The sequence below is a fragment of the Ahaetulla prasina genome, chromosome 1 (assembly GCF_028640845.1).
Source record: "Ahaetulla prasina isolate Xishuangbanna chromosome 1, ASM2864084v1, whole genome shotgun sequence".
NCBI classification, from domain to species: domain Eukaryota; kingdom Metazoa; phylum Chordata; class Lepidosauria; order Squamata; family Colubridae; genus Ahaetulla; species Ahaetulla prasina.
The window spans coordinates 174853999-174871897 of NC_080539.1; the positions used below are offsets into that span (position 1 = coordinate 174853999).

The 17899-nt window shown below is 38.9% G+C and overlaps 1 long non-coding RNA gene across 1 annotated transcript in view; it reads right to left on the minus strand.

Moving 5' to 3' along the window:
• Positions 1-4284: 4284 nt before the first annotated feature.
• Positions 4285-17899, minus strand: part of LOC131197757 (uncharacterized) — a 94636-nt gene continuing 81021 nt past the window's right edge. Inside the window, exons 2-3 of the long non-coding RNA XR_009155024.1 lie at positions 11277-11377; positions 4285-4463 (exon numbers count right to left, since the gene is read on the minus strand). This is a non-coding gene — a long non-coding RNA (uncharacterized LOC131197757). The remainder of the gene's footprint in view (positions 4464-11276; positions 11378-17899) is intronic.

Consider the following 17899-nt stretch of genomic DNA (forward strand, 5'->3'; position numbering starts at 1 on the left):
TTTCCTCTTGTGGTATATATAAGCTGACATACATATAAGAAACATTTTGGGGCATATGTGTCTGTGTGATTGTATGTTTTATACAATCCTCTGTAAACTGGAGCATTGACTGCAGCTTTGCTGAAATAGAAAAAGGGAGAGTGATTTAGAGACCACCACTTTTCTTCCAACATTTCCTTGGAAGATTTTTACAAAAGGTTTTTAGTCTGCTTTGGTGATACTGGATCATGTCCAGCTTCAACAGAAGGTGTTAAAGCTACAGGAACCTTGGGGGCAAGTGACCACGCAATATTGGAATTCGACATTAAGCAAATACAAGTAGTAGAACAAAGTCAAACTAGAGTCTTGGACTTTAAGAGAGCTAATTTCAATAAACTTAGAGAGAGCTTGAGAAGGATTCAATGGATGAGAATCCTCAGGGGGAAAACAACTCAAGAAGCTTGGGAAATTTTGAAAAGTGAGATTATAAAAGCACAGTCTAACACAATACCAATGAAGAAGAAAAATAGTAGATCTCAAAAGAAACCAGCATGGATGCATAAAGAACTATCTGACAAATTGAAAGACAAAAAGGACAAATATAAAAAGTGGAAAGAGGGGCAAATAACTAAGGCAGAATATCAGCAAATAGCCCGAGCCTGTAAAGATGAAGTGAGGAAAGCTAAGGCTCACAATGAACAAAGGCTAGCGACAAAAGTAAAAAATAACAAAAAAAGCTTCTTCCAACATGTTAAAAACAAGAAAAAAGTCAAGGAAACAATTGGCCCATTGCTGGGAGAAAGTGGCAAGAAGATGACAAGCAACAGGGAGAAAGCAGATCTACTTAACTCATATTTTGCATCTGTCTTTACACAAAAGGAAAAAACAATCCAACCTATCAAAAACAGCACTACAAAAACAGATTAGAAACACAAGTTAAAATAGGGAAGAAAATGGTAAGTGAACACCTGTCTACCCTAGACGAGTTCAAATCACCAGGACCGGATGGATTACACCCCAAGGTTCTGAAGGAACTGGCAGACGTGATCTCAGAACCACTGAACTATATCTTTCAAAGATCCTGGAGCACAGGGGAGCTGCCAGAGGACTGGAAAAGAGCTGATGTAGTTCCCATCTTCAAAAAAAACAGATCCAGGAAACTACAGACCTATCAGTCTGACATCAATACCGGGGAAGATTCTGGAAAAGATAATCAAGCAACGAATCACCGAACACCTAGAAGCAAACAAAGTAATAACCAAAAGCCAACATTGGTTTGTCAGAAACAGATCATGCCAGACTAATCTTATCGCATTCTTTGACAAAATGACAAAATTAGTAGACCAGAGGAATGCTGTCGATATAATTTACTTGGACTTCAGTAAAGCATTTGATAAAGTAGACCATAACCTACTACTAGATAAAGTAGAAAAATGTGGGTTAGACAGCACCACCACCAGATGGATTCGTAACTGGCTGACCAACCGCACTCAACGTGTAGTCCTCAACGGAACTACATCCACATGGAGGGAAGTATGCAGTGGAGTACCCCAAGGCTCTGTTTTAGGCCCAGTACTCTTCAACATCTTCATCAATGACTTGGACGAGGGATAGATGGGGAACTCATCAAATTTGCAGATGACACCAAGCTGGCAGGAATAGCCAACACTCCAGAAGATAGGCTCAAGTTACAGAAAGATCTTGACAGACTTGAACATTGGGCGCTATCTAACAAAATGAAATTCAACAGTGAAAAAGTAAGGTTCTACATTTAGGCCAAAAACAAAATGCACCAGTACCGTATATGTGGTACCTTGCTCAATAGTAGTACCTGTGAGAGGGATCTTGGAGTCCTAGTGGATAACCATTTAGATATGAGCCAGCAGTGTGCAGCAGCTGTTAAAAAGCCAACACAGTTCTGGGCTGCATAAACAGAGGATAGAATCAAGATCACGTGAAGTGTTAGTGCCACTTTATAATGCCTTGGTAAGGCCACACTTGGAATATTGCATCCAGTTTTGGTCGCCACGATGTAAAAAAGATGTTGAGACTCTAGAAAGAGTGCAGAGAAGAGCAACAAAGATGATTAGGGGACTGGAGGATAAAACATATGAAGAACGGTTGCAGGAACTGGGTATGTCTAGTTTAACAAAAAGAAGGACTAGGGGAGACATGATAGCTGTGTTCCAATATCTTAGGGGCTGCCACAAAGAAGAGGGAGTCAGACTGTTCACCAAAGCACCTGAGGGTAGAACAAGAAGCAATGGGTGGAAACTGATCAAGGAGAGAAGCAACTTAGAACTAAGGAGAAATTTCCTGACAGTGAGAACAGTTAATAAGTGGAACGACTTGCCTGCAGAAGTTGTGAATGCTCCAACACTGGAAATTTTTAAGAAAATGTTGGATAACCATCTGACTGAGATGGTGTAGGGTTTCCTGCCTGGGCAGGGGGTTGGACTAGAAGGCCTCCAAGGTCCCTTCCAACTCTGATGTTATGTTATGTTATGTCGTGTTTGTTCACAATAGAAAATCATTCCATAATGCAAGTCTTTGCCCAGGTCAGACCAAGTGAGTTTCCCCAAACTAACATAGTTCGTGTTCTGTCTCCGTCCTCACTCTGGAGTAACGAGCTGGCCTTCAGCCAGTGGATACACGGCTCTTATCAGTCCTGGCCAGGAAAACGCAGCTGCCTGCCAAAAAGTTCTAACAGATTAAGACTTCAGCTCACTTTGACACGGTTTAGCTAATTTGCTTCCCGTAGAACTGAAAGCAGTCCCAAAACTCTTTATATATCCTGTGGGGTGGGGCTCCTGCCCCACCCTTCCCTTTCATGATGTTGCCTCTCTAATCTTCTGAAGCGTGGATCAGTCCAGGCTTGATTGGTATGGTTATCAGCTGCATCTGTAGGCATAGCCTGTGGAAGGGAGGAATCAGGGGATGTTGGCCTCATTACATCCTCTGACTGGCCTGGTTCTGGCTCCTGGAGCCGGGCCAAAGGAATCGGTGCTCCTGAGGTAAGCCTTACCAGCCCTTCCCCCTCACTCTCAGAGTCACTTTCGGGCATGGGGCCAGGTTCAGAGGCTGGAGCCACAACAGTTCAGGGCACTTCTGAACTGGAGCTCAAAATGCAGCATTTTGCAACCTCAAAAAAGATTTATTAACTTATTCAAGCAGCTGTATACAGTATGTAGTATAATTCTTTAAGGACTGAAAAAAGACACTCTGGTTTTAAAGACATTTTGTGCTCATGCTTTTACATATTCAGAGCATCTATTCTATGCACAATCACAGAATCTGGCTGTCAGGCTATTGTATTTTCCATCTCTCTACATACCCACCAAACACCCACCCTTAGTTCCAGCTAGTCAATCATCTTTCCTTCTCTCCAGGAGTCGAACAGTATTCCTTTGAGCAGGTGAATTGCCTGTGAATCAAATTTCCAATGGTGTCAGAGGCTGCACTACCATAAGAATATTGCTCCAAGTTTCTTGGAAGGAAGGCAGATGATAGGCAGATTAAATAGACAGAATACAATACAAATATTCCTCCACAGTATGCAATAAGATTCATTCATACTTTATTCTGTACTTTCGAAATAATTCTGCACTGGCCAATCTGACACTGGTAATATCTCTTTCTGTGGCTTGAAGTATTCTTACGAGGAGGTAATATTAATTTTTAAAAAGAGTCTCTAACAGCACCGTAGCAGGTATAATGGGGAAACTATACCACTAGCCATTTTTCATGGTTCAGCTTTCATTTAGTAGGTCACGTAATGCATCCCTTCAGCTTTACAACCCTAAGCAAAGTATATGTGTCAGACGTCAACTTTTTGATAAATGCACAACAATCTGCTCCACAACATGATTGCACTTTATAACTTAAACAGGTGCCATTATTCACCAGCATTTCGCGCTGAACTTTATTCCCTAGTTTTTTTTACTCCTAACTAAAAAGATGACATGCAATTCACATCTGAAGAATTGTTCTCCATGTTTCAACCTTACGGACATTACAATGGAAAGTTTAAGTTATTTCCCTCACCTGCTCAGATCCATGATTTATGATGGCCAGAATATTGCATACGCACTACATTATATAAATGGCTCTGAGCAGCGTATGCAGACCCCTTCATAGTGGGGAAGGTCGGCTAGAAGCAACTGTATCTGCAGGCAAGGATTTTTTTTTCCTCCTTTCCAGGAGACTTGGAATGAATAACAACCAAAATAATGTGTGGCTTTTCTCCTGATCCAGGCTAAGATTTCTTTAAATTGAAACGCCTCGAGATTCTAAAGCATTAATGTCCATTCTGAATCACAACATGACAAAATTGCACATGAGTGTGTAAGGGTCTATGTCTGCATCATGACTCGTATTTTGTCTTTCTTTACCATGGATATCTCTGTTACAAAGTGTAATTCACCATGGCACACAGAACAAACTCAGTGGGATCCACTAGCTTCTATGTTCGTCTTGTCAAGTGTCTGTAACAAAGAAATAGGAGAGAAAAAATCAGTAGATTACTTGGAGAATGGACAATTTACTTACCAAAGCTTAGAACTAAACCAAATGTTTACTTGGAGAAGGAACAGCAGAATTTGGAAAGGAAAGCATTTACTCTATAGTAAACCCATTGAGTTTATTTCCCATGAGAATTTGCATCTGATTATAAACCTCAAAAAGTTGTTGCATTCTGATGATGATTCTTCCCTTCCTTTCTTTTTGAGAAAGAAAGAAAGAAAGAAAGAAAGAAAGAAAGAAAGAAAGAAAGAAAGAAAGACACAGAGGGGGAGAGAGTGAGAGTGAGAGAGAGAGAGAGAAAGGAAGGAAGGAAGGAAGAAAGAAAGAAAGAAAGAAAGAAAGAAAGAAAGAAAGAAAGAAAGAAAGAAAGTCAGTCTATGGAGATTCTCAGTCATCCAGGTCATAGTTGTCCCAAAGGTGCTTTTTCAAGAGGTAACTGGAGAGCTGAAGAAGCTTCTTGGATGAGAAGCAAAATACCTTCAAAAAAACCCTAAGGAAGTCCAGTTGCCTCTTGAAAAAGCACCTTTGGGAAGGGAGGGAGGGAGGGAGGGAGGGAGGGAGGGAGGGAGGGAGGAAGGAAGGAAGGAAGGAAGGAAGGAAGGAAGGAAGGAAGGAAGGAAGGAAGGAAGGAAGGAAGGAAGGAAGGAAGGAAGGAAGGCTGGTTGGTTTCTGACTAGCCCAATATTGAAATGATTCATCTGTTTGAAAGACAAGAAGTGTCTTTTACCCTGTCCAAAGGAGAAATGTATTAGAATTCCATTTGTTGACTTCATGGAGTCAACATTGTATCTGATTTCCCCTATAGCTGCAGGGAACACTATAACCACTGTTACTGCTGCTAGGTATAAAAGCACCAATACAGCAAGTAATTTCTACCATCTTTAGCTGAGCAGAGAGACTGGTAGGCTAAGTATCTTGTCAACACAAGATACCTAGCCAACCACTTTAGCTTAATATATGATATAAACTCAGTATGTATTATTTGATGACTTATCAAATTTAATAGAATAGAATAGAATAGAATAGAATTTTTATTGGCCAAGTGTGATTGAACACACAAGGAATTTGTCTTGGTGCATATGCTCTCAGTGTACATAAAAGAAAAGATACGTTCATCAAAGTACAACATTTACAACACAATTGATGGTCAATATATCAATATAAATCATAAGGATTGCCAGCAACAAGTTATAGTCATACAGTCATAAATGGAAAGAGATTGGTGATGGGAACTATGAGAAAATTAATAGTAGTGCAGATTCAGTAAATAGTTGAGTAAATAATTGAGTAAATCCAGAGTATGTTCATGATAGATAAGGATGGCAGGTGAATATAGCTACTGCAGTTTCCTAAACTAGAGATAGACAAACTTTCTGATAGTTGGATGTGTCTACACATTTGGGGAGGGAATAATTTTTCTACTCCAATCTTTTGCTTGTTAATATTTAATACATATTAATATTTTCAAATGAGTCAAAAAGAATGTTTTTATGATAGAATAATTGGGATGAATATAAGGACTGAATATAAGGGATGGATGCCCATGATAAATCTATAATGGTAATACATTTCATTATTGTATTAATGAAAATACAATATTTTCAAGGCTCTGCAAGGAAAGCCAGGGTAGATTATAGTGCAATATTATGTATCTGAATGTTATATGCTCTTATTCTCAATGATATTTATTCCTGTATAAATACTGAATATATAAGATTGCAGTCTTAGATTTAAATTCTGAAAATGTATTCTAGTGACCCAGAGAGACTACAAGCAAAATATTTTTCTCCTTCTCTCTTTCAGAGTTTCTCGCCAATGATCTGGCAAGAGCTATTTGTAAACAAAAATTATCTCTTCTAAATAAGGGTACCATCTATACCACAACAAACTGATTTATTGCTGATTACTTATTGGTAATGCATAGCTGAGAGTTTCCATAGACAGTTAACTTTTTGGCAGTCTTATAAAGCTCTGTTTCCTTTTTGAGAAAAGCATAGCACTTTTACATCTGTGATGGAAATACCCCTGCAATTTTGTTGTGACCCATGAAAAACAGATTCAAGTCCATTGAAGAAAAAACATAGCATGACAAAGTTTGATGAATGTAAACAAGAACACTCAAGACTCTCTTAAGATAAACTCAGGATTTCTGAAATCTTCACCACGTATCTTCAAAGTAGCCCTATATTTATCAGTAGGCAGAACTACATATTACACTTAAGCACATGCTCATGTATATAATGAATCTCTTACAAGAAAATTTGGGAGCAGGGCTGCTTACTATCTCCCAGTAACAATTTTCTATTAGAATTCTTCCAGAATTCTTGTATTTCAGAATAGATTGATCCATATAAAGACATTTGGTGTGTCACAGGAAAAACAATTGGGAGTTGGAAGGGGAAAATTATTTTTAAGAATTAAAAAAAAAGCCTTCCCAAACTGCTTCTCTTTTTTCCCTTGGTAAGTAACACTTTCTAAAGAAAACAGATTTTTTTAAACAACTAAAACAAATAATAGCAATAGCAATAACACTTAAACCGATATATCACTCCATAGTGCTTTACAGCCCTCTCTAAGCAGTTTACAAATGTCAACATATTTTCCCCAACAATGTTGTGTCTCGCCCGCTCCCCCTGCCGCAGCCGGGCCCCTCTTATTTCCTGCCGGACACTGATAGTTCAGAAGAATGTCCTGGCATGCCTCCAGGCCCCAGCCCTGGCACCATGCCCGGACAGGCCAAGCAAGACGAAGGGCCTGACGTGCCTTCAGCCCCCAGTCCTGGCACCATGCCCAGGCAAACGGAGCAACTAAACCCCTCCCCCACAGCATGTGAGCCTGAAGAATGTGAAGCCAGTCATGAGCTCAGATTACCAACAGCTGGAGGCTGGAGAGATCCTCGCTTCCGGAGAATTGAGAGGCGACGTCAGCAAAAGAAGGAGGGCAGGCCTGGATAAGTGCTGAGTCATGGAGCCACACCCCATGGCCTATATAAAGGATCTGCTTTCTGGCATTCTCTGAGTCAGGCAAAGTCTAACTTGGATTGCTGAAGTCACTTCCTGGTCTCCTGCCTGCCTTGAGAACTCTGATAGGAGTTCTGCAGAGCTGCAGAGGCACGCTTGATACGGACATCCCCGACCCGGCCATCAGCGGAGGAGTGGGACACAACAAACAATCTGGGTCCTCATTTTACCAACCTCAGAAGGATGGAAGGCTGAGTCAAACTTGAGCTGGTCAGGATCGAACTCGTGGCTGTGGGCAGAGTTAGCCTGCAATACCACATTCTAACCACCATGCCACCACAGCTATAAAATAAATAAATTTATTTTCTGAATATCTGGACTTTGTACTATGAGTCAGTTGAAAATTAGGCAGCTTTATAAATCCAATAAATATATAAAATAGTGTTCCTAATTATCAATAACTTTTTACCTTGGCAGAAAGGGATGATATTTGCAGACAAGATTAACCCTTCAGGCATTTTGCCCAAGAATAGCATTTTCAGTTTGGTGAGTTTCAGAAAGACCATGTTTACTATTTTGTTTGATGAAATGATTGATTGATTGATTGATTATGTGCCATCAAGTTGTTTTCAACTCCTACCAACAACATAGATAAATTAAATAAAATTGATAAAAATGTTCCAGTGGAACTCAGCATAGAGGTGTTCTTAAACAATAGTGATGAAGACATCAGAAATCTATGTATGTAGTAATCAGAAAGTTATGATGAATGAGAACACTCTCATGCTTTTTTCCCTTTGTTCATTGGCCCACTAACAGAATAAAAAAAATATGGACAGAATGGTTAACAAAAAGGAAAGATCTGAGCATCCAAAGTTTTTTTCAAAAGTTCCTTAGAGTTATTTCATCCCAGCTCAACAGACTCCTCGTAATCTAGTTTAATGAAAAGGGGTAGGGATGACATGATAGTAGATATCTCAGGGGTTGCCACAAAGTAGAGGGAGTCAAGCTATTCTCCAAAGCAGCTGAAGACAAGACAAGACGCAATGGGTGGAAACTAATCAAGGAAAGAAGCAACCTATAACTAAGAAGAAATTTCCTAACAGTTAGGACAATTAATGAGTGGAGCAACTTGCCTCCAAAAGTTGTGGGTGCTCCAACACTGGAGGTTTTTAAGAAGAGATTGGGCAGCAATTTGTCTGAAATGGTGTAGAGTTTCCTGCCTGGGCAGGGGATTGGACTAGAAGATGTCCAAGGTCCCTTCCAACTCTGTTATTCTATTATTCTGATAATCTATTTTAACATTCCTTGGCTTGGGTGGATGAATCTGGAAAAAACACTAAATGCTACCCTAGTCCTGTATGATACATTATTTCTACCTCTCACATAAAGCAGTTTGATTGGAGACTCTTGGATCAATCATTCAGTGATTGTTTCTTTTGCTAGATTCCTTGCTAGAGTTGCCCATCAAAACAATTAATCACCTCTTCTCTTTTCCACACCTCTTCACCCCAAACGTTTCCTCAATAATAAATGTAATAAAATGTAATGACTTGTTTAGATACCTATCCTTAAGGTGCTTCCATACACCATCGTTTCTATTCTCCAGTCTTCAGCTGTAGTGTGAACTGAGTAGACTGACTATTCACAGTAAAAGACTTGAAACAAGCAAAAACATTAAGGCAAGAAAAAGGCCAGGGAGGCAAGGAAGCAGAATGAGGCAAGAGCATCCAATAATTGATGACTGGAGGAAGAGTGGTATGAAAGCCCTTACAATGGAAAAAGAGACTGCTGGCCCAAGCATAGATGACCCTGATAGGACAAAATGATGCCATGAAGCTCTGCCCTTTTGTATTTCTATTCCACACAAATGCTTCACCATGTCCACCATGGACAGTTCTGACTGCCCTGAAAAGGTTCAGTTTCTTCAGGTATATGCATATGCCATTTAGAGGGATATCATTCTAAGAGATGGGGCATTTTAAAAAAGTGCATAAATGACAGAGCTGGATAAGACTATATGGAGACATTGTAAAGTGAAGGAGCTAAGTTTGTTGACCAGATTCAAGAAGCTGGGTGGAGCTGGGTGATGTTCAATAAGTGCTAAGGGGAGGAAAAAGGAACTGGAAGTTTGGTTCGTATGCCTACTTCAGGCTTTGTGGCCTCAATCCTGAGACTTGGTCCTTGGATCATTAGTTACTGATGACAACCCTATAAGCAATAGCAATAGCACTTAGACTTATATGCCACTTCATAATGCTTTACAGCCCTCTCTAAGTGGTTTACAGAGTCAGCATATTTCCCCCAACAAACTGGGCCCTCATTTTACCCACCTCGGAAGGATGGAAAGCTCAATCAACCTTGACGGTCAGGACTGAACTCCTGGCAGTGGGCAGTGAGCAGTGAGTTAGCCTGCAATACTGCATTCTAACCACTGCACCACCATGACTCTATAAGATAGGCCATAGTTAGAAACCAATGCCATATGGGTCAGGATCACTTTTATTGTAAAAACTATAATAACAGAATATTTTGTGCCTGGATGTGCTTCTCCCTCTTTTACTTTATTTTTATGTGAATGAGCCCATTTGAAACATTTTCTCATATTAATTTCTTGGAACAGCCTCAGGCCCTGGTTATCTGATCATTGCCTGAGTAGCAGCTTTTCCTCCTGTCCTTCAAGATAATTCCGTATGATCTTGAATCTTGAATCTTGTCCTCAGATTCTGAATGGTGCCAAATGCCAAATCTAAGCTTTTGTGCACTCATGATTTGATAGGTGAACAAGAAGACCTTGTGTACCTTACTATAAGCTTAAATCTGATTGCAGGAGGGTAGCAGTGTCACCCTCTCAGAAGTCTCCCCTCCCAGGTATTAGTTCCTAAAGGTAAAGGTAAAGGTTACCCTCGCACATACGTGCTAGTCATTGCTGACTCTAGCAGGCAGTGCTCATCTCTGTTTCAAAGCCGAAGAGCCAGCGCTGTCTGAAGATGTCTCCAGGGTCATGTGGCCGGCATGATTCAATGCCAAAAGTGCATGGAACACTGTTACCTTCCCACCAAAGGTGATCCCTATTTTTTCTACTTGCATTTTTACGTGCTTTCGAAACTGCTAGGTTGGCAGAAGCTGGGACAAGTAACGGGAGCTCACCCCATTACATGGCAGCACTAGGGATTGGAACCGCTGAGCTGTCAACCTTTCAATCAACAAGCTCAACGTCCTAGCCCCTGAGCCCCTGAGCCCCTGAGCCCCTGAGCCCCTGAGCCTTATATTAGTTCCTACAAGTGTCTAAATGCTAAAACTGGGGAGAAGGTGGCAACCATCTAGAAAAAAATACCTTATTAACTTAATGCAGCAATTGTTAATGTAGACTACACAAATACAGTATGTAGGGAAGCCTAACTGAGCATTGGACATCTTGCTGTCCAGTGGGATTCCGACTTGAACTTCTGGAACTTATCTTGGAATTGGTATTGAAATCCCTTCACTTTATGTTAGATGACTTCAATCTACAGGCTGGAGTGGGGCTGAGAAGACTCAAGATTTCATGTTTCATGGTGATGAGATTGTCCAAGGTAACACATTTCAACAATTATAGCCTGGCTTTCTTTGCCTTAGATTATTTGAATGATGTAGATACAGAGGCCATTATACTTAGTTCTTTGCCCTAATTAGAAAATCTCATTCCCTAAATGAGACTGGTTTTCATCTAGGACCTATGTGGGATGAATAGATGGTTTGCCCCAGGTGCCTTATGGATCTGGTGGCAATTGGGGGATTTCCTAGGGAAATTGTGACTATTTTTTTTTTGCTTACCTGATTAACTCCTGAGAATAGAAGAAGGCCCCAGCTCTTGATATGATTGCCCCTGAGTTCTGTTCACCAGACTTGGCTAATCTTTGGTTGACTGACAGCATCTAGGAATTAAAAGAAGAGAAAAATAAACCTCCATATTTTATTGTGTCAAACAAAAGTTTGGTTTTAGGGATGGGAACTTACTACGGAAGAAGAAAAAATAAGTAGATTTTGTTGGATGACCTGACTGTTTTGCACAGCATTTCCCAACAAGACAGTTTTGTCTTAACCTTGACAATGTCTTTTGATGTTAGCTAGTACTCTTTTTGTATATGGGCTCTAATAATGGATAGATATGACCTACCCTATATATATATATATATATATATATATATATATATATATATATATATATATATATATATATATATATATATATATATATATATATATATATATATTCTCCCGTTACTTGTCCCAGCTTCTGCCAACCTAGAAATTCAAAAGCATGTAAAAAATGCAAGTAGAAAAATAGGGACCACCTTTGGTGGGAAGGTACCAGAGTTCTGAGCACCTTTGGCATTTAGTCATGCCGGCCACATGACCACGGAGATGTCTTTGGACAGCGCTGGCTCTTTGGCTTTGAAACAGAGATGAGCACCGCCCCTAGAGTCAGGAACGACTAGCACATATGTTCAAGGAGAACCTTTTACCCTCTGCTACCTAGGTTGTAATACTTTGCAACCTAGGTTGGAATTGAGTTCAACCTGCCTCCTTCCAGGACAGGTAAGGAATTTATCTGACTGGATCTGAGAGATGGTGAATACCCCATTGTAATAGGGGAATGTCTAAGATCTTGAAGGATGCTTCAGCATATTCCCTCCTCAAGAGTCCCTCTTTGGATCTAGTCAATGTTGATCATGGATCATGGTGGATCTATGCACCTCAAGCATAGTCATACCATGCTACTTTTCAATTCAACATGCTGGTTTTAAACTATAACTTTCTATATGGCTCGGCACTAAAATATCTTTAGCACCACCTTCTCCAATCAGAATCAACCTGTTCAGTGCATTTATCATGGAAGAAGATCCTGGTTAACCTGAATTTTATGGCATAAAATTGGACTGAGGCCAGGAAACAAATTTTCTCTGTCATCACAAAAATACGATGGTGGAACAGTCTCCCTTTTATAATATAGTTTAACCATACACTGTGATGGCTTTCTGGAAGATGGCCTTTCGTGCTGGAGTATTGCTTTGTATGTAATTGTGACATTCAGCCTTTGGAACACTATTCCCCAGAGATTAGATTGATCCTGTCAGCCTTCCATAAGGCCATAAAGATTTTCTTTTGTCACTGGGCCTGGGAATCACGAGGTGTGGCTGTCTATATATTAGTTATGCTGATTTGTGATCAATGATTTTGTTTTTACCCAGACGGCTGTTTTTATGTGTGTTGCTTTTCAGTCTTTTCTGGGGTTTTTTTTTAGTATCTGCTGCCCAGATTTGGGAATTTGAGTTGGCCATCTATATAAATAATTTTTAAAAAAATTAACAAATAAATTGCATGCTGTGAACTATATTTTTTAAAATAGTTAATTATTTATTAATATAATGCATGGTACTAAAGTTTACTGTTATACTGTTGATTGTGGATTGCTGAGTGGTTACATTATTTGTTGTACATACTTTTAGTCCTAATTATGTCATGTTTTAATAAGTGTTTTTCTATGTTTTGTTTTTAATATTTTTCTCCCTTTAAGCCAACATTTTAATGAATCTGGCTGAATTTGGTATGATGTATAAACAAAAAAATTAAGTCAGATTTTTGACCCCACTGAGCTTTATGAGGATGGGCAAATTCAAACTACTCAAAAGATGCCAACCTAAAGAGTTTTGTATCAAAGAATTTTGTTTTGTTTGTTTTATTCAATGGACAGCAATATACGGAGGGGGGGGGGGAGAGAGAGAGAGAGAGAGAGAGAGAATGAGAGAGAGAGAGAGAGAGAGAGATGCTCTGGGGCAAAAATACCAAGTATCTTGATACTTTTGAAATCTTTTACCTGGCAAACCTAGGCTGCTTTGGAGTTGCTCAAATCAACTCAGATTTTTCTGGAATATGCTTGAATTACTTCAGTTAATTTGGAATTCCTGTCTATATGTATATATATCTATGCATGATCCTTAAAAATTAACATTCCAGGCAATAAAATTTAGTTGATGTTGATGTTACATTTGATTGATGAAAGAATTTCTCTGAACTTTATGTGTGAAAAGAATTCTACCCTAGTAAGAGTCCTTTTTCTTAAAAAAGACAGTTTTTATGAAGTAAATTATTTCTTGAAAGCAAGCTAGATCATTTCACAGATCTATCTGAAATATTTTTATCCTATTTTGGTCCTGGTCTGGGTTTTTGTCTGCACTGGCTTTGAGTTGTGTAATATTTATGAGATTCTTAATCTGTGCTCTAAGGCCCCAAACACAAAATTAATTCTAAAGGAGGAGATGGAACAAATTACAGATGACTCATTTGTAGTGCGGTTTCTGGATAATTCCTGCCTTTTGCCAATTTATCTATCCCTGAGAGGTCTCTCGGTTTTCTACACAGCTTTTGGACTTTTATAAAATGGAGATGGACCGATAGTAACAAGTGAGATCACGAGAGTAATGAGGTAATTGCTCTTTTCTTGTTGCATTCCTTTTTAGTTTTTCCAAAGTAAATCTTTAGTTAAAAATCTTTTAAAAGAAGTTCTTGAATTACAATAGCATCCACAGGAGCAGATGGTTTTAATGGATAAGATATATGAGTATTTTAATCAAATTGAGTCCATGTTTTTCCCCCCTAAAGGTCACCATTCCCTGCTCCCCCTCCACCATCCCAAAGTATTTATATCTGGAAGCTGGTTTTCCAAAAAACTTAGAATTTATATACTTGCTAGTCCTTTGTTTTTCATTAATCTGACTCTCTTCTTATGAATTGAAGTTCCTAGCATGTTTAGGCACCCTGGGACCCAGCCTGTGATTCCAAAGGCTGAATTTATGTAAGCCCTTGAAAAGAATGACATACAAAAATATCACTGTGGAGTTCATTATGATTGTTTTTCTTATGATTTTGATATTCCAAATACACATTATAGTAAAACTTTAATGGTACTATTTTTAGTTGTATCCAAATATCCATATCTGGTGCAATAACCAGATCAGAATAACCTTATTTAAACTTTTTTAAAACCAAATGTCTTACCCTTCAATCATTAGAGCAACAATGGGTTTCATCCAATACTTCAAAATATTCTGAATATATAGTATTTAAAACTTTTTTTCCCCTCTCTCTCTCCTTTCTTTCTTCAAGTCAATTTTTGATTCCTGGTGAGTCCCAATTGTCTTGGCAAGATTTTGGAAGTGATTTGCTATTGTTTCTTTTCTATAACCGAGGGAGAGTGAGTGGTCCAAAGTAATCCAACTTGCTTTGTGCCTAAGATAGGACTAGAACTCATAGTCTCCCAGTTCTTAGCCTGGGACCATAACTACTACACCAAACAGGCTGTTTATATTAATTTCTAAATAGTCCATAATTGGCAAACTAAATTTGCCAATGTCCTTCATACAGCATGCTCATGTGTTTGCATATTTTCAGTTGTTGAGAACCTCTCCTCCAGGAATGAGGACATGTGTCAAGACTGCAAATAAATAAGCCAGCAAACATTCAGTACCAAAAATACTAGTCACATGTTATTTTTCATCACTTTAGCTGAATATGATGGAAAATGGTTAAAAGGCAGCAGCCTCTTACTGGCTCCATGTTCAACACTTTGTTTTTAACATTTTCTGCAGAATATAAGAAAGTCAGTCCAAAGAGGAAATCTTACATATATACTGTACAATCTCAAGACTTTTGTTCAGGCAACACATGCCTGTGTACAATCTAACATACTGGAAATTCAAACATCTCCTTCCCATAAGTCACCAAAGAGCTGGAGTGGAAGGCCTTTGTGGTTTAAGGAAAGATATTTTATAGAGCACTTTTTATTATAAGAGGATTTTATAAAGCCTTAAAATTATAGAAACATAAAAAAGCAGTAAAGAAAGAAAATATAAAGTAGTAAAAGAAAAAGAAAAAAGGTAGTTAATGTAGTAACAGCAAATCTACACCATATAGTTGTATAAAATCTTTATAATACTGATATGTGTGTTTATTTTCCCCCCCTCAAATATCCCCATTAGATACCAGATACTTTGTTGGGGTGATAATGGTTGAGAATTAAAGTGCAAGCCCAAGGAAGGCTGGTAAGGGAGTTCTGATGCCAATAGACAGAGGAATCCAATTTAAGAAAAAAATATGGCTGGTAAATAAAAGGTGATGAAGGAAGCAAGCCTTGATGGCAAAGCATCAGCTTGAGACCATTGAGAGTTTTCTCCAAAAAGTTTTATTTTCCTTGAATGGGTTCATCTAGGTCTGTCCCTGATCCAGCTCAAGAATATTTCCTCTGATTCCATTAAATAGTTATTAGCCAGTAAATCTAATAAATTTCACACACACACACGTGTATGTGTGTGTGTGTATGTGATAGTTTAAAAAGCATTTGCTAAAATAAAATGTGAACCAAGCAATTTTAGATATATATCTATATATAACTCTCTCTCTCTCTCTCTCTCTCTCTCTCTCTCTCCCCTTTTCCAAAGTATCACCTTCCTTCCTTCTGCTTTTCCTACATTTCTACATTCTTCAGTGTCCAAAGTTATTTGGTTCGCAATTTACCTTAGCAAATGTTTTTTAAACAAGCTCCATGAAACAAAGCTATCACACTCACAGTATCCTCAATAATTAAAAAAGTAATTCTACTCTCACCACCTGAAACTTGATTAAGATTAGGGTTCATGACACTTTAGTAGAAACATAGTGTCTCCAGAACTCAGTTTAGGAGTCTCTATGTTTTCAATCGGAATTAACTCAGGTTCTGGTTATTTAGTTTTGAAAATGTAACAAAACAGAAAAGCTTAAGCTCCTATGAGAAATGTATTTTTAAAAAAAATAATAATAAAGAAATGAAAATGAGGTTTTGACGGAACTCTTGTAAAAACAGAGATCCTGTATCATCTCAGAATGGTCTTCTGACTTGTCTCAAATGCAAAATTTAATTTGCTTTTTTAAAGAAAAAGCAGGGAGGAGAGAGAAAGAATGGAAAAACGCCAATGAATCTATCCTTCTATAAAGGTGACTTTTATAAGTAGAGTCATGCTGGATTAAGCAGTTCTCACCAAACTTTTGTTCCTCGATTGCTTCTCCCTCTTTTGACTATAAGTTCATGGATGTAAGCATAGCGCCCCCACTGGGATACTGTAAATTAGTAACAGTTCATAAAGTAGAGAACAAAGGCTAAGTTTACTTCAGGTGAAATGAAGTGCCACAGTCAGCAAGGGAGCAGTTAGTTCTCCTGCTGGGGAAGCAGCTGCTCTTGTCACAGGCAGCGACATTCATCTCTCGTGACACATAATGATGTCTGTCCAGTCCTCCAAACAGACAGAGGAATTTAAGTGACCCACATTCTGTCCATCTCAGTGGGAGGGGCATTGGAAAAGAAAGCAGCTGAAGGAAAAGACATCAATAACATCAACAAGTAAGAACCGAACAAGAAAGTTGTCTTGAAGTTACTCTGCACCTCTGGGATCCTGCTGGGGCGACTTTTGCATTTTCTGCAAAATAAATTGCTGAGGATGAGATCAGAGGTAGGGGGATGTTGCTGACATAACAATGCTGCCTTATGGAGGAAGTGGTTCAACACAAACACAAGCAGCTGCAGATTGGGTGAGATTTGAATGGTTCAGTCACTAAAGCAGTCTCCAAGGTGCATTGTAGCAGTATGCCATTTGGAGAAGTAATTTAATCTCTCTCTTTTTTTGGGGGGGGGGTTTCTTTTGATTAAAAATAAGAGCCAAAGATTCTTGCTGATTCCATTCCTGTTTAAACCTCAGAAACATTTCAGATTAAGAGGTGCTTTAATGTAGCACTAGGTAACATGTAAAGCCTTATATACTATAATAGCATAAGGTAGGATATCTTCAAGACCTATATAGTAGAAGCAGCATCATGATATCACATAACAAGCTCCACTTTTTTTTACATATGACATATGTACAAAAGGGAAAAGCCTTACATGGCTTTTGTCATTCTGATTCCTCTTGCTGTCTTGAGTATTTGCTGTTGGGAAAGAAGCATAGTCTGTTTATCTTTCAGCTCAACACAATCACCATTGAGCTTGTCGATCGAAAGGTCGGCAGCTTGGCGGTTCGAATCACTAGTGCTGCCGTGTAACAGGGTGACCTCCCATTACTTGTCCCAGCTTCTGCCAACCTAGCAGTTTTGAAAGCACATAAAAATGCAAGTAGAAAAAATAGGGACCACCTTTGGTGGGAAGGTAACAGCATTCCGTGCGCCTTTGGCATTGAGTCATGCTGGCCACATGACCATGGAGACGTCTTCAGACAGCGCTGGCTCTTTGGCTTTGAAACGGAGATGAGCACCTCCCCCTAGAGTCGGTAACGACTAGCACGTATGTGCGAGGGGAACCTTTACCTTAATAAATGTATACAATTTCTCTAAAAGGCACAGAGATTTCCTAAAATTTATTTAATATAATAGTT